General features: G+C 44.8%; 1 long non-coding RNA gene across 1 annotated transcript in view; it reads left to right on the forward strand.

The window, feature by feature from the left end:
- Positions 1-27,256, forward strand: part of LOC308064211 — a 160,153-nt gene that overhangs the window by 122,487 nt on the left and 10,410 nt on the right. The window contains exon 8 of the long non-coding RNA XR_013928309.1: positions 168-25,545. This is a non-coding gene — a long non-coding RNA (uncharacterized lncRNA). The remainder of the gene's footprint in view (positions 1-167; positions 25,546-27,256) is intronic.

Below are 27,256 nucleotides of genomic sequence, written 5' to 3' on the forward strand. Positions count from 1 at the left end.
GAAATTATTGCACTGTTTAACAACTAGCTATGAAATAAGGCAAAGAAAAGTTTTACAGAGGGGTGAAGAAAACAGAGTTGACGGTACTGTTATCACAGTCCTTTGTGTGTCTGCATGAGTGCACATAGAAATGAAGATGTGGCAACGTATATTACTTTCTCTTCCAGGAAAGTGGTATGAAGACATCATGTTCCGGCAGAGGAATCTTAACGGCCAGAGATTTTCAGATAACATTGCGGGATTGGTGTAACATCAGTGAAGGACATGGCTAAAGTCTCTTGGAACTCTGAGATGCACATGTTATTAGTAAGCCCTTAGTATTATTGGTAGTTTGGGTAATTGGGACAGACTGATTGCTTGGCACCACCACAGGTGCGCTTCCGAGGACTTTGGGCAGTGAAAGTCCATTTATGGAACTGTATTTAATATTTCAGTTCCTGGGGGAGTTTATCATTTTCTTCTTTCTTGAATTATCTCCTAGAATTTGAAGACCTGCTTTCTGATGCCTCCGAAGAAGGTGGTTTATTACTGAAGAAGGTGGTTTATTACCGCCTGCCATTTTAGACGGCTTTTTAGAGCGGCGACTCTATGGCACCAGCCCCGTTCCTGTGCCAGCCTCCGGCAGAGCTCCCCACTGATCCTTCCTCCTCGAGTGGCCTCGCACGGCCCTCAGAATGACCACCGGGTCCCACCCGGCACTGCGCACAGGCGATGCAGGTACCTTTTATTCCACGCCATTCATCAAACCTGGTGTTTCCTCTGGGGCAGATGCCTGCTGAAGTTGAAACCCAGTCCAAGAGATCTTTGCTCTCCTTTGCAGCTGGAAGCGAGGGGCCGGGTCGGCGCAAGCAGCCCGCTGTCCCCCACGGTGGAGGTGGGGCGCAGGTCCCCGACCTGCTCAAAGCCTCTGTCCAGGCGCAGCTGGCCAAGGTTAAAAAATAGGAACAGCCCTAGAGCGATCCATCTCAAATCTAAAAGGAGTGTAATGATATGCTATTCTCTGCACCCTGAGAAACATACGAGTGACATCCTCTCTCTGAGCACTAATTACCATAATTCTTAGACCAGAGAGAGATCCAGAACACTGCACAAATTATCACCCAATATCTTTAATAAATGTGGATGGTAAGTTACTTGCAAAGGTGCTGGTTAATAATCTGGAACGCATATTCCCAGACCTAATTCATTTCAGTCAGGTGGGATTTATTAGGAATTGGGCTGTCATGCGGTAGTACAAGGAAACTCTTCAGTACGGTAAGTTCACACAGAAGCAAAGGAGAAGCTGGTGCATCTCATGATAATATAAATGACTTAGACCATACAGAGACAGACAGTTATGGACTTTTCTGAATGTTCGGCTGCAGACAGCTCTTTGACACTGTACAGTAAAAGGTAGTGGCGCCTGTCGATCTGGTGTAGAAGCGCTCATGCCAGTGGGTTAATGGCTATGCTTCCCAAGGTACAACAAGGAGAAGTGGCAGAGCTGCTCTCCCATTTCTATTCAGTCCAGCGTTCACATCGTAACTGCGTTTCTTCTTTCTTTTATGGGATTAATTTAGAAAGAAAACCAAGTCACGTGTGCCTCGGGGGTGCCCGTTTTGGATGTGTCTGCCTTTCTTTCTTGCCTAGAGAGGAAACAAAGTGATGGGCTCCCACCAAAGATGCCTCAGTGTGTGTGCCTCAAGTTTGGTAGGATAAATTCAAGTCTTGGAGGCAAACTGCCAGATGTTATTTTTCGAAGCTGCCTCTAGGCTGCTCTGAAGCATACCAACACATGTGTCAGGGCACAATGAGAGTCAGGGCAACTTTCCAATTTTTCTTGCTCCCAGAGGCTCTCCAGGGGAGGCTGACTTGAGGAATAGGGAAACAAAGACCATGAAAATGAGAGATCCGTGGATTTTAGGTTCTAATGCCGTGGCAACTGTAAAGTATCATGTATGTAATTTCACCTTAAATTTTGAACACAAAACAATATCCATGTCTTTCTAGGTACTTCAGCATGTGGTGAGGTGCATAAATCAGATGCAAATGCTGGTGCTTGCTCCCGAAGCTGTGGGGACAGCATTACTACCTCTGCTTTGACAGAGCCAGCAGATCATATACTTTGGGAATGAGGTAAAGCTTTAATGGGCCTTTTGAAATAGACTTTGAAAAAGCCACTCTGGATTTTACTCAAGATCATGCTAAGAAAATCTTGACTTTAGCCAGTTCATTTCCACCCACTGCCTTCGTACATACATATAAAATAAACAGACCAAAACATTTGTAGTATTGGTTGCAAAATAAGTGATTCATCCTACAAAAGAGAAAAATGCTTGCCCAAATAAACATAACATAGTGCTGAAGCACTATTCTTGAAGTAACAATGCCACAAAGATGCAGTTGCTTATATTCTTCTTACATTATCATCTTTCCATGAACAGGCAGTTTACTTAGACTGATATCTATGGGGAAAGTCTATTTTTAGCCTGCATTTGTACATTGGCCAGGGTAGCCAGATGCTGATGTCTCATACTTGCCTATTGAAAGTGAAAAGGCAGAACTGAATGTCGTTTAAGAAGGGAGCTCTCAAAAAAAGTTTACTGTTCTATGCAAAGGGTGGATATTTAGTTCTTAACCTCCGTTTCTTTGCAATAAGTTACAGCGTTAAAGAGATGACATTAATGTATTTGTTATCCTACCTGATAGATAGTTCTCCTTATTTTTTTACCCCCTCTTGCGGCTTTACCTTAGCGACATTCTCCATCTTAATGTTTGCACCAGACACTTTTGGTACGATGTAAATTACATTTAGCACATAATTATGCACAGCCGCTAGGTTGCATAAATAAATTCTCATCAGTTTTGCACGTGAACCCTGAAATGAGTACACCTGTACTAGCTCAGGACCTGTAAACTGATTAATTTCACCAGGACCATGTAGCTCGGGTGGGATTCTGCACTGAGCTCTTCCGCTTCCAGGATCTGGTCTCTCGTGTCTGCACGAAGCTGTGTCATCTTATAGGCATATATAGGGATATATCAGAAAACAATTGCCACCCCTCCACAAGTGGTTGCAGAGCATGGAGCACAGCGGTGGTGCTCTCAGGGGGTGAGGTGGGGTCAGCCAAAGATGGATAGCTGAGACTTTCACTCAATTCACGGTTCCTTATGAGACTTGGAAATTCACTTCACAAGGTTATTTTTAAAACCTTGTTCGGTGCAGTGCTCGAAATTGTAGTTGTATGAACAACGGCTTTGATGAAAAATGGAAATTTTCATCTTTAGTTTTCCGAGAAGCAGTTTTTCAATTTTCATTCAGCACTTTGAGTGAAAATTCCCATGTTTTTAATGAATTTCTGGGACATTTTGAAGATTAACTTGGAGAAAAGAAGGGTAAAATGTAGCTCACAAGTCATTTATTTCTCGATTAGAGCCATCTAATATCCTCAGTGTGTATAAATCGGTTCAGTTTAGCAACACCAATTAAACAAAACGTGGCTTTAAAATCTCACAGTATATTTAAATGAAATGAAATATTTAATTTTTTTAAAATGAGCAGGCTCACATAATTAATTCATTTTGCGTTTTCTGTAATCACTGAATTACAGGGACATACGGAGACTAGCTAATATGGACATAAAAATGTGTTTGTGTGTGTATGGGCACTCACACGTCTATGTATACACAACACGCACTTTTGTACCCCCCCATCCGAAAACACACGTGCACACATATATATGTATACAGACATGCGTAAAATCACTGATGAAACTACTGGTGGCTACCTCTCCAGGCAAATAAGGCTCATAAATTGACACATTTTGCTTAATCTGTATGTAAAGCATGTTACACATCACTGTTATAATGCAGACATCTTAACTTTAAATGAGACGAAAACAAACATAAAATTAGCACTTTAGGGAACCCCCTGCCACTCAATTTGTGTTGGGTTTAACACCTTCTTATTTTATATATCCTTCTACATAAACAGTTTTATATCAGCCCTTGATATGGTGCCTTCAAAGAATTAAATGTTGAGCTGTTTAAAAGCACTAATTAGCAGCTTTAATACAAAGGGGAGCATAGTTATTAGTAAAATCTTGTAAACCTAGAATACCCTTCGGGCCCAGTCATTTGTGTGTGAAATAACTCAATAAAAATATTATATTGTTAATCACAAAAACCTTCAAGGGAAATGCTAAATCTGGGAAGAAATATAAACTGTACCTTTCCAAACAAAGGAGGGAAAGTGACCGTCCACATTAAAGCAGAACCATAAAATCCCAAGAAGAATATATGCATTGATAAAATGCAGCTTGTTTCCTAGGAAGGGGGTTTGCAATCTGTAAACTTATGCACATACAACAACAAACATACATTAAGGGTGTTTAGTTTGAACACAGCTAGCGACATATTTATTAAATTAGCACTTCATTCCTTTCAGTAATGTGCAACAATGGCAAGGCCTTTTCAGAAGGTAGCTTTTGGTAGTGGAATGATAATATTTGAATCTATACAGTTACTTTTGTACAATGTAAATTTTATATTTATATATTTATATATTTATATACATGTGTATGTAACATTACAGATGTTTATAAAGGCATCGGGATCAATCTCACCTAGATTTTCTTTCTAGACAACTATATATGTATGCTTAATTTTGTTTGCTAAATTTAAATTTAAGCTTGACAGTGCCCATTTCTACTTCCTTACATCACACACGTTTTTTGTTAATAGTTAATAATTATATTCTTAAACGTTTAAAAATTGCACTAATTCCCACATTATTAAGGAGGTAGTGTTTCTAATTTATTAAATGCGGTATGGCTGAGTGGCACTAGATAACAGAAGAAACATGCCTAAGTACGCAGGAGATCTTTTGACTGGCAACTAATGCTTAAAATACAAAATACTGAAAATCTCAGAATTTATAGATGCTAAAAAAAGACATTATACATTGCTTTTGTAGTTCGTGAATGAGAGAGATGAGATAGCCGTGAAGACTTCCACCTTAAATAACCAACTTCCTGCTAGTGTTTCAGCAGAAGGTGTTTGAACAGTACTTTTAATTTTAGATTGCAGGGGGAAAATTCCGAGGTATGTTACCCTTCCAAAACGATGATGATGTAGGTTTTGTATGCTATCATGCAGAATCAGTATTTCCATCTGGTATCACCCTTCTCCTCATCCTTCCTGGGAAAAAGATTGAGGGGAAAAAAGCTGGGCATACATATTTTAACCAGTGTCATCGTAATGATCATTTGCTGGTCTTAGCGATAGCAGATTTATTTTATTTTTTTTTAAGGAAAAGTAAATAAGGGTAGTTTCTAATATCTGAGGACAATGTTAAGTAGAAACTTCTCGGTAATGAGCAATATCTGTACTTTCCAGCTATGGGCTGCTATAAGGAACAGATTTATTCAAAGCCCCAGTATATTTGCTGTGAATATATTTTTAATGTATTTCTCTAACATGAAAGAGCTGGCCAGAGCTTAAACATTTTTTTTTTCTATGTCATGCTTTGCTTTTTACGGTGTTTTATGTTACAACCTAATTAGTATCTTACAGTGCCCTTACATGTACTTAGGGTGTAGAGTTTCACTAAATACACTGAACGTTTTATTTTGGGGGACCTCCGTGACACACGTTAAGCAGTTTTAAGCAGGCTAAGAATATGTTTCCAGTCAATCAAGCCTCTAGAGATAGGTTATCCACCTCTGGCTAATGCACTGCTATAAAACCTTCGCCGTTTCTGACTGTGCGATACAGTCTGTTATTAAACCCCTAACCGTGCACGGCCACGGGATTCAGAAGGGGGGAGGGAGACAATTATTTCCAGTACTTCATAAAGCCTACTTTAACAAATTATATGAAGATTAACTAATAGCAGCCTCAGCGTTGGATGGCTGGCCAAATTAGGTATGACTTATCAGACTGTTGCCTCGTCGGCTGCTCTTTCAAGCCTGCCCTCGCCAAGGAGGTCTTTGCCAGCAGCTGGCTCAGTAGGTGATGGACCAGGCTTGATGTCTGGTCTGCACCCCAACAATAGAGAGATGAAGCAAGCGGTGCTTTGAGTGCCTCTGAAAACCGGTTGGGAAAGCCAGTGAAGTCTCTGAGCATCAGCGGTTTTCCTGCTGAGGATTAAATGCTCCTGCACAAAGCCAGCGTATCCCACAAATCAAAAGCAGCGTGCATGGAGAAGGGGCAAGTGATGGGGAGCGCTTGCTGGAGCACCGTGATGGATTAGGGAGAAGGCCTTGTGAATGCCTCCTTTTCTGAAGGGGAGATAATCCGTCAATCTCACCGGGGCGATCCTGTCAGGGTACACCACCTCAGGGTCCCCGCGTCCTCCTCTGGTTTTTATCTGCCCTGTGGAGGGCACCAGCATTTAATGGCTGTGGCTACCCTGAGCGTTCGGTGAGATGCTGAGGAGAGGTATTTCAGCACATTTGGGAACGGGGCTGTCTTTTGCCCTCTCTGCAAAATGGCTGTGTTATCTTCCAGCTTTGGAGAGCTGGGGAGAGGATGGCCTGGGATGTTTTGGAAAGGCTAAGACCACCCTAGCCTTCCAGTAATGAAATGCAAGATAAATTGTTCGGGTTTAAAACAAGATAATTCAGATAAGGTTCAAACGGGGCAAGCTTGCTCCAGTACCATGCAGGTAGAGCGCTTGCTGGGGTAGGAGGGCTTCCCAGGAGGAAAGCCAAGGAGAAACCTGGGCTTAAACAGAGTTTATGTTTAACCATGAACGGATCGCCCTGCTCTCCCTACAAAGACCTTTCATTTCCATCTGGAATGAGTATACGATAACCTAGTCAGACCAGCCTCTCAGTCACCAATCAAAACACTGACTCTTGACATTTGCCTAATTATCTTTTCTCATCATCAGTCATCTCTTGAAGTCTTTGCTTCATTCAGATGCCAGGTATTTCCGAAATTAATCATGTCATTGAAAGCGGCATCTTTTCATGTAAATGGACTTTATTATCTGGATCGAAAAGCTCCCCCCCACCACCTCCTTTGAGCTGCAAAAGCCCATTTGTAGGGAAAGTGTCTGAAATCTGACATGCTGCCTTCTCAAGAAAGATTCCTAGTGGTGACCTCCCAGCAAGAGCTAAGCATCCGTCACCGGGAGTGCGTGTGTGTGCCGCTTGCACCCTTGGGCTGGATGCATGCTAATTTGCCCCATTGTTTCGGGGTGAGTGGCTTTCCAGCACTTCCGAACAAAGCCTTTTTGCATAAGCTTCTGTGTGTACAATTATTTTATGTTCACATCATTCCATCATCCCATCTCTATTCCTGATATAAGAGGGGATGGAAACGTCTTTGTTTTCTTGTTATACTGGGGATTACAGGCTGGATTTAGCATGTTAGCAAGGACACTCCTCTTTCATTAAATCCCATTTGACAAATGTTTGGGACCAAAGGATTGATCAGCCCCTTGCACTGCTCATCCTAGCTTTAACTTTCAAAGGGGCACTATCTTCAAACCATGTTGATTCGACAAGAAACCAGTCCGCAGTAATTGTGCGTGCGAAGCATTGCAGGGATGGATGGAGAGGTAAAAATGAAAGGCATACTCTCAGGAATGTTATCAAAGCCTTGGTAGAAGAATGCATTCATTTTGCTCGTTAGACTCGTATTTTAATGAATTTATGGAGAGCAGGTTTGAGAGTAGGTCAGCACTGATCACACAGTTATGCATGTTGGAGAGTTCGCTTTTTAAGTTTGCAATGGCACATTTGCAAACTCTGTTCAAAAACACCCTGTTTCTTTATACCCACTGGGCTTTCCTCCAGGACCCTCTGAGGACAGCAGGATTAATTGCTGACAAGCTCTATGCTCAGATTAAAAAAGTGAAATTTGGGCGTCATCATCCTTCTAAAAGGGAGAGGTGGAACTAGTCGCTGGACTTCTGTGCTTGCACTGTAAAGTTCTAAAAAATTCAGGTCATTGTGCTTGGCATTGTCAAACCAGGCTTGATCTGAAAGAAACAAGTGTATTAAAAAGTTTTGAGCATCACATGTATTGTCTGAGCGCCGTGTTCCGTATTCCCTGCTAACAGTTTAAGAGTATGAACAGACCAAAAGTGTGTGTGTGTGGGGGGGGGTTCAATAGCAGGCACACCGTTACACATCAGCGAAGACAGCTATGAATGTTTAGACATAACGCATAGATTATAAATTGTTGGATGCTAAAGGCAGAAAGAAGCAGTGCCATTATCTAATTTGCCTTTCTGCCTAGGAAAGACCACAGGACTCCTTGAAGGTTGTCGCTATGTCTTTCAGCAGACCTTCCAAAGCTGCTGTTAAAATACCATGACAGCAAAGCCATCCCAGTCTTCAGCAAACTGCTCCCATTGCTGAGTGCTCTCACCGTTAAAAAATTCCCCTTAATTTCTGGTGTGAATTTGTCTAGCTTCGACCTCCAGGCGTTAGATCTTGTTTTACGTATGTCTTTGTTCAACTGAAGAGCTCTCCATCAAATTTCTGTTTCCTGTGAAGGTTCTTGTATACTGTGGTCAAGTCACTCCTTAACCTTTTCTTTATTAAGCTAAACAGTCTGAGCTTCTTGAGCCTCTCACAATTGTTTTCTAATCCTCCCAGTGTTTTCTAGTCCTTTAGCCATTCCCTTGGCTCTTCTCCCTAATTTATCAACAGCCTCTTGAAACATAGGCATCAGGACCGCATTCGCTCTTCCATTAGTGGTCACACCAGTGCCACGGACAAAGATAATATTACCTCAGGCTTCTAGGCTATATCCCCCTGTTTACATATCCCAAGGACTGAAGTTACCCTTACCAGCTACAGAGCTAATGTGTAGCTGAGCAGCCACCATCCTGCCATGTTCCTTCTGGAGCCATTTCTTTCCGGGAGGGAGTCCTCCCCCTCTGTCACTCTTCCCTACATCTGTTTACCCAAATTTATCCTTTTGGGCTTCCCCTGGCTTATTGTTTCCTTTGTGCATCCCTGCCTTGCCGCTATTGACCGCCCTCCCAGCCTGTGTCAGCAGCGACTTGGTGCTTTCTAACAAGCGTTGCAGACACTGAACGGCACCCGTCCATCCATCCAGCAAATAGTGCCGTGCTCCCAAACCCTTGGTAAGCGCTCCCCGAGGGCAGCGAAAGATTCCCGGCCGCCCTCCTCGCTCCCTTGCTAGGCAAATGGTGCACCATAAAGCACGGAGGGGAGGCGATACCCCTGCCGCCTCACATCCGTCGTGCCCACCGCAGCGGGGCATTTTTCATCCGTGTTTTTCTTCCTACCCTGGCCTAAGACATAGCTGGGTGGAGAGGAGAGGTACTGGGAAACCATCACCTCCTCCAGGGAAGAGTTAAACCTCTGGTCTCCCTGTGCTAACCCTGAGATGTATTTTACCAGGTGAGGGCTGTTGGTAGGAAGAGCCACGCTTGTTTCTTCGCACCGGGCTTTGTTGGGTGCCGTGGGGTTGCTGCAGCCTTCTGAGATTGACAGGTTGCGTGGTGCTTATTATATATCGTTAATTGTTATTGTCATTAGTGCTGTGGTACTACTTTGCTACTACAGTGATGGGCAGAACCCATTTGTACAAGTCGCGGTATAGGCTTCTCCTAAGGAACCGTAGGAGGGGTTTTTCCAAAAAAGTAAAAAATAATAAAAAACCCTCATCAGTTTTACATTATTTATCTCTCGGAATGCATCTAAATGGATTTCCCTGTAGTACCCATTACATTTATTTTTCTCAATAGTTTTTATTAGTTCTGGGAACTGTTTTTCACAGAAATGTCTAATTATTATCACTAGCAATTAAATTTATTTATTATGTTTTGCTGTTGCTGAAGGAGCTTCTCATGCCACTGACGTGCTCTCTCGTACACACTCACCAAAGACAAATGGAGGTGTAATTAAATTGCAAAATAAAATTGTCAATGTTGACATTGTTTCTCTTTCATAGGGCAATTTGTAACCATGTATACTTTTTTCCCAGTTTGAAATTGTTTGGTTTATATTTTGTAGTTTTTGAACATACACTTTTTTAGCCTTGGTCTCTTGTAAACACCTCCCCCCCCCCCCCCCCCCCCCCTTTTTTTTTTCCATTCCTTTCCATCCACAAAATGTCGTTTGTATTCTGGTAACTTTTCCAGAAAGCTTGCAGAGCATCAGCTACAGGCTTGGTCTTAGCCTCTTTAGCCAAAATTTGTCCTTTCCACGTGGCAATCTGGAAAAATTGGTGCAGTGGAAAAAGAAAGAAAAGTGAACAAGTGGAAAAGAATTCTCCACCCCAGAGAAAACATTAAACTTCATCCCTTTTGGTAGCAAAATATAAAGAATTTGGGTTTTTTAAGAAAAATAAAAATAAAAAAGAAGAGACAGAGGGAAAGGGAATTTTACAATTTTCAGTCCTGATGGAAAAAAAGGAGAAGTTTTGAACAATCAGAAGCATCTTGACAGAAAGATGGGATTCTGAGATGGGTAGAAAAAGCAAAAGCACGGGGGGGGGGTTGGAGGAAAAAGAAAGGCTTTAAATGGCAATTCTTTTTTTCTGGCGCTTGCTTTCTGCCCTTCTTTCATAGAGCATTAGGACACACAAGGGGTTAAAGGTCCAGGAAGAGAGCTAGGGGAAGAAAAATCCCTCTGTTAATTGATCTGCCTGTCCGGTGACGAGGGCCAGCTGAAGCTTGTCAGAAACTGTATGAGCTGAATCAAGCTTGGGGCCCTAAGTAAAATACAGACACCTGGAGCGAGGAGGGGCTGGCTCGCTCTGTGTGCAGCGATTTAGTTGTTCTTTTAATGTAGGCAGGGAAGGGAAAGGGTCAAGCAGCGCTGAGCCTGGGCTTGAGGGATGTCAAATAGTTTTCCCACTGAAAAGAAACAAGGCTAAAGCCTGTTAATGGCACCTAATGCTATTATGGTGCGAGTCTGTGTGTACGTGGGGGCTCGCTGGTGTACGCTGGAGGCACGTTTTGGTGATTGGGGAGGCATTGTTGTTTGATGCTCTTACCCATCGGTGTGTCGTTGGGCGAGAAGCGGTGGGAATCTCGGTGAAATCAGCACAACTCCGTTTCAGTGCTTGCCAGGTAGGGCAACGTGCTCAGGGGGATCCTTTACCTCCTGCCCTTTTCCCCTTGCTGAAGTGATCCAGGGTACATCCTAAAAAACGTTTTTCTTTCTCCTTACTCTTTGGCTCTTCCTCCAGACCCCTCCACTGATGCGATCTGGCTATGATTCTGCATGCCACTTTGTTTGACCCTGATGACATAAGTTGACGCATGTACTTTTGAACCTTCCCAAGAATGAATGATATCCCCGCAATAAAATGAAATCCTAGCATTTTTCATCCGCCAAGCCCCTGTGATTGTTGGGGCCAGGCATGTCAAATGGTGGCTCAGCCGATGGACGCCTGAGATGGCAGTGGATAGATTTCAGCCCCAAAACAAACAGGCCATTGAGAGCGGGCGCTGGGCCGCTTTTCTCATGATACCTGTGATGAGTATGTCTGAAACACTGAAAGCTTTTTTCATGGGTCGCGGGAGAGAGGACCAAAGAAGGTGCAAAAGAAGGAGACTTGCAGCTTCTGATTTTCAAGGTAGCAAGTAGGCTCGGCAAGCTGAGGGGCTGGGGGGGCTCGCTGGCGCTCGAGCTGCCAGCCGTCAGGGTTGCTTGATCCTCATGGCTTAGGTATCACCTGAAATAGGTCTTCCCCTCCCCTTCTCCCTGCGTTCCCAAAATACTGCACTTCAGTTAAAGATGGGCCTCAAGGTTACACCAAGTTCAAACTTCCCTCAAATTGAGAGAGGTCAAAGCCAGAACTTTATTTGGGGATTTCTATGCTTTTTGAAGACTTCCATACACCTGGCTGAGCCCAGACCCTATAAACGAGGACCGAGACACAAAGGAACCGCATCGGCATGAATTATGTTAGACCTTAAGCCTTGGCGATGCCATCCCGGCAGCTCTCCCGTTTGGTGCCCAGCCATGCCAGGAGCAGACCAGAAGCGTGACACAAGCAGAGCCATCTTCTCCAAGAGAAGCTGCCAAGCTTCTCCCTAAAGCCTTTAAATCCTGACCAGGCACTGTGAAATACTGAAATGGGCTGTGCTTAAATCAGGTTACAGGAGTTGGTGTTTGGCTGAATTAGTGTGGTAACTGCACGACTGAAATAGAAACTGCCAGTGTTTATTTGTGCGTATTATTTGTCGGATGCCATGAATCCTTTTTCCACTGGACTTCTGGTGTTATGTCACATCTATCAGTGGAGCAGAGGGTTTGCCTGACCACAATGAATTTACATATATATGTATATAATTGTTGGGTTGAAAATGGCAGGAACATATAAACACATGCATTGGAAGGAAATTAGGTCCCTGTTTGATTAGGTCATTGTCTTAATATCTTAATGTAAAAAAACTTTTTTTAATTCACTTAGTAGGACTCCTTTGAATCTGTCCTTCACTCTTCAATTTTGTTTTGTTTCTTCAAGAGAGGCGCTGAGAAGAACTGATTGCAGTTATTCTTGACATTTTAAAAGGCCATCCTTTTCCTCTTGGATATGGTACCCAGATGTATAGTTAGAAAGTTAAAGTGGCTCAGCTAAAGATAAGGATGCTGTGAACTTCGGTTTTACAACTCCTGCCTTGGCCTCCCAGCCCAGCTGATTTAGTAGGAATGAGCTTACCTCGCTCACAGAACTTCAGCCAGGGGAAAGGGGGAGAAAAATAACAGTACTCTGCAGACCTCTACTCCAAAGGCACATAGAAAGCTGCTGGACCAGGATGTCGGGAGCAATCCTGGCTCGGCAGCCTGCCCTGAGGTGGGGGCCCAGGGGAGCTGCCATGGCGGGGAAGCTGGGCTCAGCCCGGGCAGTGGCGCGGGCAGGAGCTGGGGTTGCCTGGTTTGAGAAATGCAGGGGATGGAAAGGTAATAAAAGGCAAGTGTGGTGAACAGATTGCTTGAGCAGAATATTTTAGCTTAATAAAAAAAAAAATAAATCCACGGACAACCCCCTCCCCTAAGCCTACAGTATGAGGCTGATGAAATTTATACGAGAGAGAGAGACATAACGAAAGAAATTGTTTATTTGTTTGTTTGCCTTTATAAAACCCATTTGGGAGGAACATCAACAAATATACCATACATCAGTTATCTGCCTTATACCAGTTACACTGATGCTGGAGACGTCCTTTGTTAGAAATTAATGTATGCAATAAAGTTTTACATTTTTCATATGTTTTGAAGTATGCAGGCCATAATTCTTTTGACTGCATAATTACTTTTTGTACACAAGAAAAATGAGGTGCTTAGTCCTAAGTAAATAACCTCAAAACAAACCAAGAAAAACAGTTGCATCCTTTTTATCTTCTGGGTCTTGCACAATAAATATTTTGTTAGAAACTAAAAAAAAAAAAAAAAAAAAAAAGTTATATATCCTCATTATAATTTCACTTAAAAAAAAAAACAACAACAAACAAGCCCCTCTAGGATCATATTGAAAAACACACTGAAGTTAGTGTGGGAAAGAAATGTATTATTTCATGACATTTTTAGGTGCAGATGAAACTAATAGTTTGTGGAAGGGTTTGCCTGGTTAATCCTTTTAGCTGAGTTTTTCCCTCTTCACTTCTGGACCATCAAAAAGCTCTAGTAAATGGATTTCATTAGATCCAAGATCATTTAGGCATGGCGGCGGAGCTGGCACGAAGTGCGGCCACGCGAGAAGCGCAGGGTGGCTGAGCCAGCCGGTCATGGAGATGCTCTTGCTACAAGTTGAGCTGGCTTCGTTCTGATGGCTGAGGGCAGGTGTTGGAAAATGGTGAGATAACCTCCCCAGAGCCAGGAGGCTGACTTATCTACCATGTCACTGTGAGAGAAGGGGTTGTCTTGTGGGTTTTTTCCATAACTCGGGACTCGCTGTTTGCTGGTGTGGTTGGCTGAGCTTTCTGGATGATGTTGGTTTGGGTTCGTGAGGTGTGCTCTTTGGTTTTGTTTTTTTTGTTCCGGAGGAGCAGAAGCTTTGTAGAAGACTTTTAAAGAAAAGAAAATAGGATTTTCAGGGCTGGCAGCAGCAGCTTAAGTTCCCCAACCTGTAGGCAGTTGTGTTTCGGGGGTGCCAGTGGTTGCTCCAGCCATGTACCACTGGCAGCGGTTCAGTCCCTCAAGGAGAGGAGCCCTGGAAAAGGTCACAGCCGGTTTACCTCTTTTAATCCTTAAGCACTGAACTAATGTCAAGTCAGGGTCACGTAAATACAGAGATAGGAAAAGGGGAGGAAGGAATGTTTCGGGGGGGGGGGGGGGGGGGGGCAGGGGGAGTCAAGATATACTTTTTAAAACTAAACTGAAATAAACTACTCTTCGGCAGAAATCAGGGAGTCACACCGGCTTTGGCACTGCCTTAAATAAATCAATTAAAGTACTGATTTAAGTTAAACCAATATGCTAGCAAGGCCTTAGGTTTTCATCTTGCAAAGACTTATGTGCATGCTTGGCTGAACAGTGGGAGTGATTATCTGTATAATTCATGTTAGGAATACGGCCTTATTATTTAAGGATTCAGCTTTATAATATATACGGTATTTGCAGACCGTTGCCTCTGTACAGGGTTTCTGTGGATTCGGAGCCACTTGCTGTGGGTAAAACGTATCTCCAGCTCCTCCGCCCACCCCGTACCCGCTGGCGGTCCCTCCTTGTCCCCACGAGTTGTGCTGGTGGTGCTGGTGAGGGACACGCTGCTTCTGCGGAGCCGGAACGTTTTTTATAAATATGTAAATAAAATTTACCTCCTTTTGCTGACCCCTCGAAGGGCCATTTTTGGCCTGCAGCAAATATTTATGTGTGAGCTGTAAACCCCTGAAACTGAGGGGTTATAGTGGAAATGCTGACAGAGTATTAAGAGACCTTTAACCCCTGGTTTAGCTGGCCCTGCTATAATTACAGGTCTGTCTGTTATTTTCAATAGCACTCGTCATGACCTTGCCTCTATTTTTTAATTATAGTAGAACTTGTGAAGGGAATTATTACTAAGTTGGGGGTTCCCCGTCTCTCTAAATTCAATCTTTATTAAATATGTAAACCGCTGAAGAGGCAGGATTGGTCTAATAGCCTTTTCCCTCCCTTCCCCTCCCTCCTCTCTGGACCGCGGTTCAAGTTGTGCCGAAGCCCTGAGTGAAATGGATGCTGTGATCTGAGCCTCCCGTGTCCCCCGTGAGCACTGAAACTGGCTGTACAATAAGCATCAAAGGTTAATGAACACAGGGAAAAAAAAGTTGACATTTTATTTGGTAATGGTCCTAGTGGTTGAAATCTGGATGGAAAAGATGAGATCCAGGAGGAGGTCGCCCTTCCTTTTCTCCTTCCCTCCCTTATTTTTCTGAAACGTCCACGTCTGGAGGAGGCAGGTCCTATCGGACCCCAGAAATGCCTCTTCAGAAACGTTTGTGATTTCAAACAACTGGGCCGTGGCTTGCAGCTTAAGGAGTGCAGCTGGGATACATTTTTCAAGCCGCACACTCAATCCCCACGCTGGCTTCTCTGTGCTCCCCCCACTTCAGGGAGCTCGCCCGCTCGCCGGGGCGATGATGTCCAGCCGCGTTTGCTGCTGACCCGTAGCAGTTCGGCGAGCTGCCGGTGCTCCAAGTGGAGAAATGCCCCGTTCTCACTGGCTGTGCAATGTCCTGCAGGACTTTCCCAGCTGGCCCCAGTGGAGGCTCCTTCGGCCCCGGCTGTCCAAGCTCAGTGGAGCTGGAGTCACCCACTGAGCCTGCAGCACGCAGGGAATCCTCCAGGTATAGGGGTGTTTCACAGCTTGGTGTACCGTTGCTAAAGGGGTGGTAGAGGGATGTACGCTTGCCCAGCTGGGGAGCATCTCCCTGCAGCCCAGCGGCGACCTGGATGTCTCCATCTGTCGATGGAGGAGGCAGCAGCACCCACCTCCAGTGCCACCCTGGGGCTTTGCTGTGGCAGGCGGGTCAGCAGGGTCAGGGCAGCGAAGGGGCCATGCGTGGCCTGGAGAAAGGGGGGATCATCCATCCTTGAGTTACCGGGTGGGGGAGAGTCTTTTGGGATGAGCATTGGCTTTTCCTATCGTGGGACACAGGCAAACTCCAGATTTTGCATAGATGAGCCCCCCCAGTGCTGAGGGGAGGCAGAGAGCCAAGCCCCGGCGTGGAAGAGCGCGGCAGCTCCTTACGCTGTTGCACTGGCCTGTTAAAAAGAGGAGGCTTACAAAAGATGTGCTTCGAGGCAGGAATTTTCCTGGGACCCTCTGGCTTCCCACTGGGATCCTCGAGACGAGCCCCAGGAAGGGTCTGGGCTTTGTGTTGGTCCCCCTGGGGAAGGGGACCTTGGCTGTTCTTTCAGTATCTCCCCACCAGATCCACAAATTGAACCTTTGGAGCAGTTTAGGTATTTTCTTTTTTAAGGGGAGTGATGGATTGGCCTTCAGTGGCTGAATGACCTTTCTGTTCCAGTCTAGACAGCTGCGGAGGGTTTGAGAAGCATGACTGGATCAGGCCCTTAGGAAATGCTTTCACTAAAGCACTTTATGTACATTCAGAGAGCTCATGAATCACTGGGCTTTGCAGATAACTTTACCCTGAAAATATAGTAGATGATATTCATTTTAATATTTACCCAGGTAGGATGCAAAGCGCGCGGCCGTGAGGCGTAGTGCGGTGCTGAGCGATGACTTGTCGGCATTGCTTATAGATGGGTAATTAGAGCTGCCGCACCGAGGCTGGGGTTGGGGACCAAACCGGCTGGATGTTTATTTACATGACTCAGTGAATGACACTGAGTTGGAAGCGTAACTTACAGGTGTTACTCTTTCTCCCCCCCCTCCTCCCCCTGCCCCCAAAATGCAGTTTCGGAGCATCCGTAGCTTCTTTACTCTCTGTCTTGATGCCGCTTGTTGAGAATACCATCTTCCTTTACTGAGGTGTAAGGAAAATGAATTAGCACAAGCTGGCACAGGTAATTAATATCGTGTGGGCGAGAGAGGGAGAAGACTTTTTAAATGGCTTGCAGTACATTTAGAAATCTGTCCTGTGGTGTTCACTGCTTGTAGTTACGGCTAAGGATGCTCACCTGCCCCTCATCTGCCACCTGCTACCACTGCCTGCGCTCTCCCGTTTGCTGATGCCATCACTGTAGAGTGTTTTACTGGCTTTAAATAATTTTAGAAGTTAAATTATGTATTTACACTTAAATATTGCTGATATGCAATTATTAATAAAAGCAACAGCTGCGTGTTGACCAAATATGTGAGTTTTTGTCTGGGCAAGTTTGACAGATTTTTGTCTGGGTGTTTTGATAGACCGAATTTTACAGTGGAGTCATCTCTGTAGGTTGAACCAATCTTACCAGTGTTTTCCCCAGAATATTGCCTCCTGTTTTAAAGCATACATTGTTATGGAAATTATTATTGAAAGCAGGACTGAAAGTAAGGCATTATTCTAAGAAAAAGAAAATAACACTTTTTTTCCATAGACCTTTAGGTTTTGAATACTGAAAAATGTGTAAAGCATATGAAAAAGTAAAGCCTTTGCTCCAAAATGAAAATAAAATTTCTATTCCCAAATTGATTACGAGAGTGGGTTTCTGCTTTTCCACCTGCTTCAGTTGTATCAATAACTAGACTGGACCTAATCATTGCTGTTTATAAGCTTGGGTAGCATTTTGAGGGAAGCGTGGCACAGAAAGGTTAAGCCACGTACACAAGGTGGCACAAAAGGAAAAAGCTAAACTGGGGCCAGAGTCTTGCCAAGCATCAGTTTGTTTTTGTTTATGTTCCTCTACATACCTAGCTCTTCTTTTGAAGAGCTAAAATGCTGACTAGCATTTTCATATGCTATTTTCATATACCTGTCCAAAACTCATGGACTTACGTCTGCAAGTTAATCACAGGTATGGCTACGCGATAAGTCAACGTGTATTTCCTTGTTTTCTGGGCATCTTGATAGTTGTGTGGGTAGACTCCATTGCTATACACTATGAATATTATTTTTTAAAGGTGTATTGGCTTTATTTTAAGGATTATCACAAAGCTGGAGAACTAAGGTGGGGGAAAGAATGAGATGGCCAGGAGAAGTCTTTCCTGTGCATCCCTTAGGTAGCTGCCCTGTGCCAGGGTGACCGCGGGATGACTTAGCCAGGTCACTTACCCTCTGTGTCCTACTGCTTTTTTCATCTAAGCAATTCTTCTGCCTTTTCCACTTTCCATAACGTACCAGGACTGGCATGGATAGATTTTGATTGTCATGTATATGTGCACAGAAGCAGTACTGGGCTGGATTGTCCAACCTACTCCTCCTTTGTAAATCTACCAATACCCAAACCAAGACCAGTTGTACTGGCACGTGGGGTCTGCCCTTCCTGCTTTCCTTCCTGTGGTATCTGTAGTTGCTAAACATGGCAGTTATTGTTGTTGAAGGCAGCTTTTTTTTTTTTTTTTTTTTTTTTTTAATATGCTCAGAAGCAGTTATTTCCTTTCTGGAGGCAGCTATTTGCTCTTCTGTAATAATTTGTATATTCCCTAAATGCCGAAGGGATATTCTCCTTGCTAACTCTGGCTAAAATAAAATAGAACAGAGGAAACCACTGGCTGTATGTTCGGGCAGGTCAGGAAAGGGGCAAGTTGATTTATGCTTCCAAATGACCCAATGCCATGAAGCGTTTAAAGGCACGCTCGCTAGCGAGGCTGTGAGGAGTCCCCGGTTGCCACCGCCACGCACGGCAGAGCAGCAGCCCCCGTGCCAGCCCCAGGAGGAGGGTACCAGCCGCTGCCCACACCACGCTGCTCGGAGGGATGCTGCTGCTCCCGCCTCTGCCCAGGGCAAAAGCCAAGGTTTGGGGAATCTACGCTCTCCGGTAATTTAGGTGCTTCCCCTGAATCCTACATGATCTACCAAAACGCCAAAGTAAATGAACAAATCACATTTTTAATGTTTTGCTCATTTCGTTTGATAGATTGCCAAGTGAGAAATTTCAAGGGGTCTACAAGTCACTCAGGTAAAAGAGCGACTTTCTGCTGTATTTTTCATGTGAGTAAAACGCCAATCTATAAAGGATTAGGAGCCTTTATTCAGAGTTTGAACTTTAACATTCCTCAAGCCTCGAATTTTTAATCTTCAAAAGAAAGTAGTCATTTCATGGTGAGTTATGAAACGTGAATTATTTATTCCGCCAGTAAATATGTAATTAGGCATATTTTGAAAATCTGTAATTAATCCCTCACCCCTTAAACCCATAAGAAATGCTAATATGCCTCTGAGGTAAGGCAGGTTTCTATAAAGGGCATTATGTAAGCTGTTCTGATCTGTTGTATAATTATGTTTGCTGCCTGTAGTGGAAAAAAAAATCCTAGTGAGAATTTGTTGTGGAGGAGAGGGAAGGAAGGGAAGGAAAAGCTTCACTCCTCACCGAGCAGGAGGCAGTTATTGGATGGCAATATATCCAAAGCTTTTCACTTGTTGGGGTGGGTTTCAAGGGGTGCAGTACGGCCATGAAAAGCAAAGCTGGTTATTTTATTCCTACCTCACGCAGCAAACTGCCAGCCCTGCCCGAGTACCCCCATAGCCAAGGGGCTGTGTGGACCTGGCTCGGACACTCCCAGCTCAGCACAACTGTTGTTCCCCCTTAGCCTCTTGCTTCAGCAGGTCCCCCGGTGGATTTTTCTTGATAAAACAGGGAAATCTTGAATCCAAGCGGTACCTTTTGAACCATTTCATGTTCACTTTGGCATCCTGCATCCTGACAACACAGCATAAAGAAATACGACCAAAAAAAAAAAAAAAGTATTGCCCAAGAAGACTTTCCAGCTTGGTTTTGGAGCAAGGAAATCTGCTGAGGCAAAAAAATCTGATTGATCTGACTAATACTAACATTGTGGAAAGCCCAGGAGCAGATTGCTAAGCTCGAACGTGGCTTCACTTTGGAATGACTGGACATATTTTAAGAGGCTTTCACTAACAGTAACTGCCAGAGTTCTGTCACTTTGCTGTAAGAGTCTCTTGTTGTCATTTTAACTTCATTAAGAGGACAAGTGCACCCTACTACTTGAGCTGATGAAAGCAAGGAGAGATTTAGAGGTCATTGAATGCACTTTTGGTCAAAATAGGGCACTTTGGATGGGGCTTATGGGGCTCCATAAGGGGCCAGCAATGTTGTATGCATTGGAAGAGATGATACAAATTGGCTTAGAAAGCAAGCGGACGAGGTCATGCAGATATGTTCACTGGTGATTAGTAAGTACGGCCACCTGACTATAACCTCAGAAGCAGTAGGTTGCTGTTTTTCAAAACAGAATACCAGGGGAAAGATTTTTCTGTATGAGTATGATGTGCCCTGTTTCCTATACTCAGCCACTGTCAGTGTCATAATTATTGAGCTTAGTTCATTGTTTCCTTGGTTCCCCCCGATGGAGGTAGGTGGGAACCATATCCACCTTTTCTCCATGCTTTTTACCTTTGTCCCAAGGCAAGGACCTTGGGTCAGACCTGTGGCCTCAAAATTATCTGGCCTCAAAAGCCCGCTGAAAGAGATACCTTTAAATGTCTGCCAAGCTTGCCCACCGCACTCGGGAGCAGGTGGCGTACACTAACTCAGTGCTTCATGGAAAAAGACTCGGTCCCAGAAGTCACCCGAAAGGTTGGGCATCAATCAAGCAGATGTACAGCCTGTTCTCTTCTGAAACGTAGGCAGCTTCAGGTTAGAAAAGTTGCAGCTTCTAAAACTCCGCAGCAAGCAGAAGGTGCCTGCAGAAGCCGAAAAATACCTGTCAGGCTGCTCCTCAGCAGGAGCATTGCCCTGAGTTGATGACATCTGTGAGGTGCTTACAGCACCATTGCAGTGAACGTGGCAGGGTTTGGGGTTTTTTTTCCCGAATTACTCTAAAGCAATCAGACATACAGCTTCCTGTAGAAGTTGTTAACCTGCCGGTGAATTCATCGTGGGTGTTTTGATGTTTGTCGCCTTTATTAAAGGCCTTAGAGATGTGAGATGATGTGAGAATCTCAGCTTTTGTCTGAGCTGAGCAAGCATACCGACGGAGAGGAGGCTGCTTCGCTGGGGAGAAAGTCTATGAAAATATAAGCTGCTCCAGTATGATTTATTGTTCTGAAAGCCTTTAATGCCTAGGCACCCTCTTAGGAGAAAGACAGACATTTCCAGGGAGTCATTTATGCCACCTTAAATAGATGTGTCGGCTTTTCCGTAGCCATTAGCCCACAGCAGATGGACAAGACATCTAATTTTCTGGTGCATGAATAGTTGACTGAGGTGAGTAGAAGCCCAGCTCAAGCTCTTGGAGAACCTAGCCCAGATGGCAGTTATGAAGAGCTTCACATGCATCGCTGAAATGTTATTATTTTTAAGCCCAGATGATAATTTCAGGGTCCTAAATGATGAGTATTCAGCACTGGCACTTGGCAAAGCTATATCTTCTTATTTTCATTTCAATTACACCTAAGTCAAAAACAGTCTTGTTTGTATTTTAAGGGACAGTAAAAAGGGAATATAAATTCCCATAATGTGAGCTTTTCAGTGAGGTTTCATTTCAGTTTTCCGTTCATTTTGCAAAGTGAATTTACAATAGAAGCACCGCCGGTGGACATTATAGCTGCCAGTATGCTGGTTTCAGTGATGGGGAGATAAACCTCTTCTCAGACAGTGCTTTTGGTGCAGAGAAGTGTCTCAGCAAACAAAACAATCCTCAGAAACGTGAAGGACTGCTGCAAAAAAGGAAAGGAATAATTGGTTCTCCACGCCTCTTGCAGATAGGGCAAGAAGTAATGGGCCTACATTGCAGTAAGGAAGATTCAGGTTAAAACCTTCTTGTGATAAGGACGGTGATGTACTGCGAGACTGCCTGGGGAGGTGGCATCGTCTCCAGCACTGAAGGACTTAAAACCCCACAGATAAGCATCTGTCAGGAATGACACAGGTGCCGTGGGCCAGGGAAGGGACTGGTGACCCCTGGAAAACCCCTCCAGCCCTTTGAGGTGATGACTGGGGGGGGGGGGGGGGGGCTGCGCTTTGGGGAGGTCTGCGATGTGAAGCAGCTGGAGAGGTATGCCTGTTGCTGGTTGTCATCAGCGGTGGGGACTCCGTGTTGTTAGGTCTGGGAGCAGCAGCAGCAGGACTGGAGCTCTGCAGGCTGATAAACGTGTTTGGAGGAAATGGGAAGGAGCACAAATATGAGCTGGAGCATCTCATTTCAGAAAAAAATAACGTAGGCCGATCGGGCAGGTGGAAGTCCAAGTCTTTCCATGGAGACCCTCTCGTTGTTTTGCTGATGAACGCTCAGGTACCTCGCTGCCCAGCTTTCTGGGTGGCCGCAGACATCGCTGAGGGAAAAAGTGGGAGAGGGTGGAGTGTTTCATTGCACTGCTCAGCAGACCAGGAGATTGCCAAAACCCAGAGGGGTAAAAATGGATGGGCGGGGCGGGGGGGGGGGGGGGGGGGGGGGCGTGAGACGCAGTGGAGAGAGAAAGGACACTGGAGTATGAGGAGCCTTTAGAGGGCAGTAAGTACCCTCGGAGGGGAAAAAAAAGAATAAAAAGAAGGCTGTGGTAGATGAGAGATGGGACAGGGTGTTCAAGGGGGAGCCAGAAGCAAATGCTCCAGGATTTTGGTTGACAAACCTGCAGACCATACCGAACTTGTCAGGCTTGTTTATACCTGAACAGTTTCTAATAATGCCCACGTTACACAGCTTTTGCTAATCCACATAGGTGAATAGTAGGGGTGTAATAAATCTGCTTCTGCTTGGCCCTGCCCAGATAGTAGTGGAAATCTGGTGCTACCTGGCTTTTACACTCAGGATGGCATGATCCACAGTTTGGTATAAAAGTCAGGAATCAGTAAAACAAAACCCCAAAGCCTTGAAATGCTACCATGTGCTTTACGTGCTTTCATGCGCCATTAAACGGCCCCTCCCCTGGGAAAGAAACAGATTCTTGGTCCCAGTGTAGGTACGTCTGTGTGTGCATGTGCTGTTCGTGTGTCATGCAGGCAGTGTGCCTGGGGTGCAGCTGCCCCCAAGGGAGAGGTGGAAGCGATGGGATGTGCACGCTCACGTCACTGCAGCCCCGCTCTCAGGTATAGCCCTCATCAGAAAACCTTGGCTCCTGGGCAAGCCAGCCAGGCATTTACTCCAGATGAGCAAATTGCATCTGAATTTTGGCTCTCAGCACCACAAGGAAAATTCTGCATTTGATCTACCAGGTGTTTCTCAAGGAAATAGGTGTCTGTGCACCTTGTGTGTTACCTGTAACGCACAGCAGGTCAACGACCCTTACTGCCCTCTGCTTCATGCATGCAGAGTTATGATTTCATCAGTGACATTAGGTATTTTGCGTGATACTGGATATTTAATTAAAATGTTCCCTATCCTATCAGAAGATGCTCTTATACTGTTGTTCCCTAAACATTTGCAATATGATAACTACAATATGCTGTGCATCCCAGGCTTCTGGCTTTAGTTGCTCATAGTAAAATTGCTCTTACACTACAATGTAGTGTATTCTGCCCAGCGCAGAATGATGTGCTGCTGCACATAAATGCTTGCCTTGCCAACTGGTCCTTGTTAGCTGGTTTGAGCAGAAAACCGTGGGAGAAATGTGAAGTGAGAAAGCATACAAATCTAAAACCAGGATCTAACGCACCGTAGCTGCTTTGCTAGCTTATCCGTGGGTCTCCGCTTCCCAAGTATGTTTCATATAATTACTACATTACATTTTTAATTATGTTTGTTTTCCTCCTTGCAGTGCCCATTTCTTACGTTTCCTCTTCAATGTATATAGTACCCCAGCAACATCCACATTTATAATTACGGAAGATAAAGTTATAATATTCCTGAGGCAAAACTGCATTTTAACAACTGTGCTAATGTGGAAAACAACTTGTGCAGAATAAATATGCCCTACAATTAGTGGTACGCCGACATTTTTCATGGTTACCTTACATATAAATAAACTCAAGCCACTGACATTTTTCCCGAGGGCTTTTATCTCTGCAGCCCCGAAACTGCAGACAGATTTGTTGTAAGTAACACTATCACCATAATAAGTTTGAAAACCATTTTATTTAAAAAAAAAATAAAATAAAATAAAATAAATCATCTGCTTTTGCATCTGCATAGCTCGGGGCTGGGCCCGTGGGTCTGATATTGTCTGTCTGCTGACCCGTCGCTGCGTCCTGGGCTTCCCGAAGCCTATCATTTGGCTGAGGCTAACAGGAGGCGACTGGGCAAAGCCGTTTCACCTGAGGGTGGGCCAGGTCACAGGTCACTTGTAATAGCTTCTCCCTGCATCTCCAGACCTGTAAATGAGACCAGAGCCTGACTCACTCCACTACACTTTCTTTGTCTCAGACGGATGCTCTAATCAAACAAATTACCTAGCCCGTGATCACAGCCGCTGAGCCAGAGACAGTTCTGCAGATGCTTGTCTGGAGCCCTCCAAGACCCTTCGACCGTGCAGCGCTGCTTAACAGAAAGGGCTCGTGTTTTCCACCAAAGGTAATAAAAAGATGTGCCGTCACTTGGCTAAGCCGGCCTCGGGGAAAAAATCCCCGAGGGCACCATGGGACACATTTTGGCACGCGTGGCACAGCTCCCTTGGGCGAAGAGCGTGCGTAGGGAATAACGAGGCAGCTGGCTGCCCTCGGCGCAGGGTTGCACGGGCTTTGGCTCTACTGACCAGCACGTCTTGGTAAAGCCCAGGTGCCACGTCAGCAAGAGAGTAGGTGTACCTTACCTCTGGGCAGCGTTACACTCTGCTTGCGTTTTGATTGTGGGGTTTTTTTTAAAAAAAAAAAAAGGGGGGAGAAATCTGAGATGGGCAAAAAGTGCGTGTGTGGGGAAGAAGGTGAGCCCAACCGTAAATAAATGGGCTCACCCAGCGTAGATAGAGAAAAGCATCAAGGCGCGGTTTGTTTATTGTAAAAGTCAGCCTTAGGCAGAGGATTTAAGACTGATCAGCCCTCTACAAACATGTTATATTAGCCTCATATTTATTTATTGCACAGTCCTTTAGTTTTATTTGTTGACTGTCATTCCCCACTGTACTGCAGGCAATGCTGTCACTGTATTTTCTTAAAAAATTCACAATAAATTTGTAAACAGAAAAAAAATTCTAGCCATTCCATATTTTTCTCCTGCATTTTCTGGACACTTTGGGTTTTGTAGATGTAATGTTGGTTGTTTACTTGATTCTGACTCTGAAAAAAAAACCCAAAAAACTAGGTACTTTCTAGTTTCAGATGTTTTGTGTGATTGTAAAAGAGAAAGAAACCAGTTTTGACTTAGAGAATGAGCTACTGCAAACAATCTGTTGCTAATATAGTCTAATTGCTAGTGATATTTTGAGAAAACAATTAAATTGGAAGTGGGGTTACTTTGGTGTTTATTGTCTGTGACAGCTTCTTTTGGAAACAGGCTCGAAGAGCTGCCGAACTGAGGCTGCGATGATGTGCGAATAATACTTATCATCAATATGGAGCCAGCCAGCGAAGGAGGGGATTGCAAAACTGGGGCAGACTCACCTGTTGGATGTGCCAGGATGGGCAGCGAGGAGTTTCGCAGTCAGAGGTGGGTCCTTGGTGTACCTGTGGTTACACCCTGCAGCGCCGCTGTCTGGTTCTTGCACTGGGACCGGGAAGATGCTTAGGTGCCTGCTGGGTGTGAGCTAAGAAATGGGCATGAATTTTGTTGTTGGAGGGAAAGGTACCACGTACTGGAAGAAACGCCAGTTCAGTGTTCAAACCACAAGTGTAACAGCTCAAGGGAAAAGTCTGGGCAAAATTCCCATGGATTTCCCCGCATCCAGGTTTTCGCTGCTGGTTGTCACTGTGATTAGTTCAAGGTGTAAACAGACATGCCCTCTACAAGCAGCTGTGCTGAAAGAAGAGGTTGCCACCTACCACCAGACCTCCCACTAGTTCTTTCACACCCTCTGGCGGAAAGCACAGCCTCCCCCCAGCCCCCAGCACGGGCGCTCACCTGGGTCCAGCCAGCCCCCTTCCGAGCCCCTCCGACCTGACGGTGCTCCAGAAACTTCCCACTGAGATGGGGCCGTGGCTGTGCAAACCTCCGCCTGGTGCCGCGGCCATCAGGTGGGGAGCAGGGATGTGAGGGTCAGCCTGAGGCTACCAGAAAGGCTGTGAGGGCTTTGTGTAAACCAGCCATATGGCTGAGTGAGGAGTAGTTCGTTGGGTGGGGAGTATTTCGTTGAGTTCTGGTTGAGCTGTCACATACAAGCTATGGCAGAAATGGCACCGAAGAGGCAGCAGTAGTTAGAGAAACAAGAATTTTCCGTACAAAAAGGCCAGATTTTTGGAAGTATGTAACGTGCCAGACCTGAACTAGCCCCAGGGGCTACTGTAAGGGAGTAGATGCAGACCTAATGCCGGTTAGTGAACTTGTTGGTACCACTGGGAGGGGTCGGCGCTGGCCCCAGCCCAAACCCTTCTGTCCTTCAGCGAGAGCTGAGCGCCCCTTTCTCATCCTCAGTGTGGAGAATTCCAAGTGTGGCAGAGAAAACTATTTAACCCCATCTGTAGGTTGGTCATTGAGTTGCAGAGTTTGCATTTGAAAGCTTTTCTATTGTGGGAGAAAGTTTAGAAAATACTCCTTTATATCTCCTGTGAGGACACTGATGCTCACAATATCTTCTGGCTCCAGAAGCTGGAGATTTAGGAAAAGCATCAACTGCTGTCTAAGTAGGAACAAAATGGGGTGGAGAGTTTTGACAGTGAGAGACGGTGTCTCAGGAGCTCTCTCGGTTTTGCCCTCTATGCAGAACTGCTTGCATCAAGACCTTAAACCCCCTCTGTAAAAGCTGTTTGCGTGCGAGCAGATGGTATTTCATTGTCTTTTGCTACTGATCTTGAATTATCAGCCTTCATAATGAAAATGCCAATTCAGCCTTGACTGTTCTGCTATAACTCTACCAGGACCACTATAATGCACACACCATATATACTGAATATTTATTATGGTACTGTGCATATTATTTATTGTATATGCAACATATTTTGTAGGTGAAAAATGATACCTTATCTAAGTCAATGAGCATAACCAGGAAAAATATGGCAGAGTAATCATGTGATTCATAATTGACATCTGCTCTCCAAAGACTTGGACAGAATCTGAATTTTCAGCGTACGCTGGAAACGCTTTTCTGTTTGCTGGCCTGGGCATAACCGTGCCACCGCTCTCCCCGGCAGCTCCATCAGTCTTCGGCATTTCCATAATTCCCAAGGTGCACGGGAAAGCTGGGCCAGCAAAGCTGGGCCAACAC

Source organism: Falco punctatus (genome assembly GCF_963210335.1).
Source record: "Falco punctatus genome assembly, chromosome: 5".
In the NCBI taxonomy this organism is placed as follows: Eukaryota; Metazoa; Chordata; class Aves; order Falconiformes; family Falconidae; genus Falco; species Falco punctatus.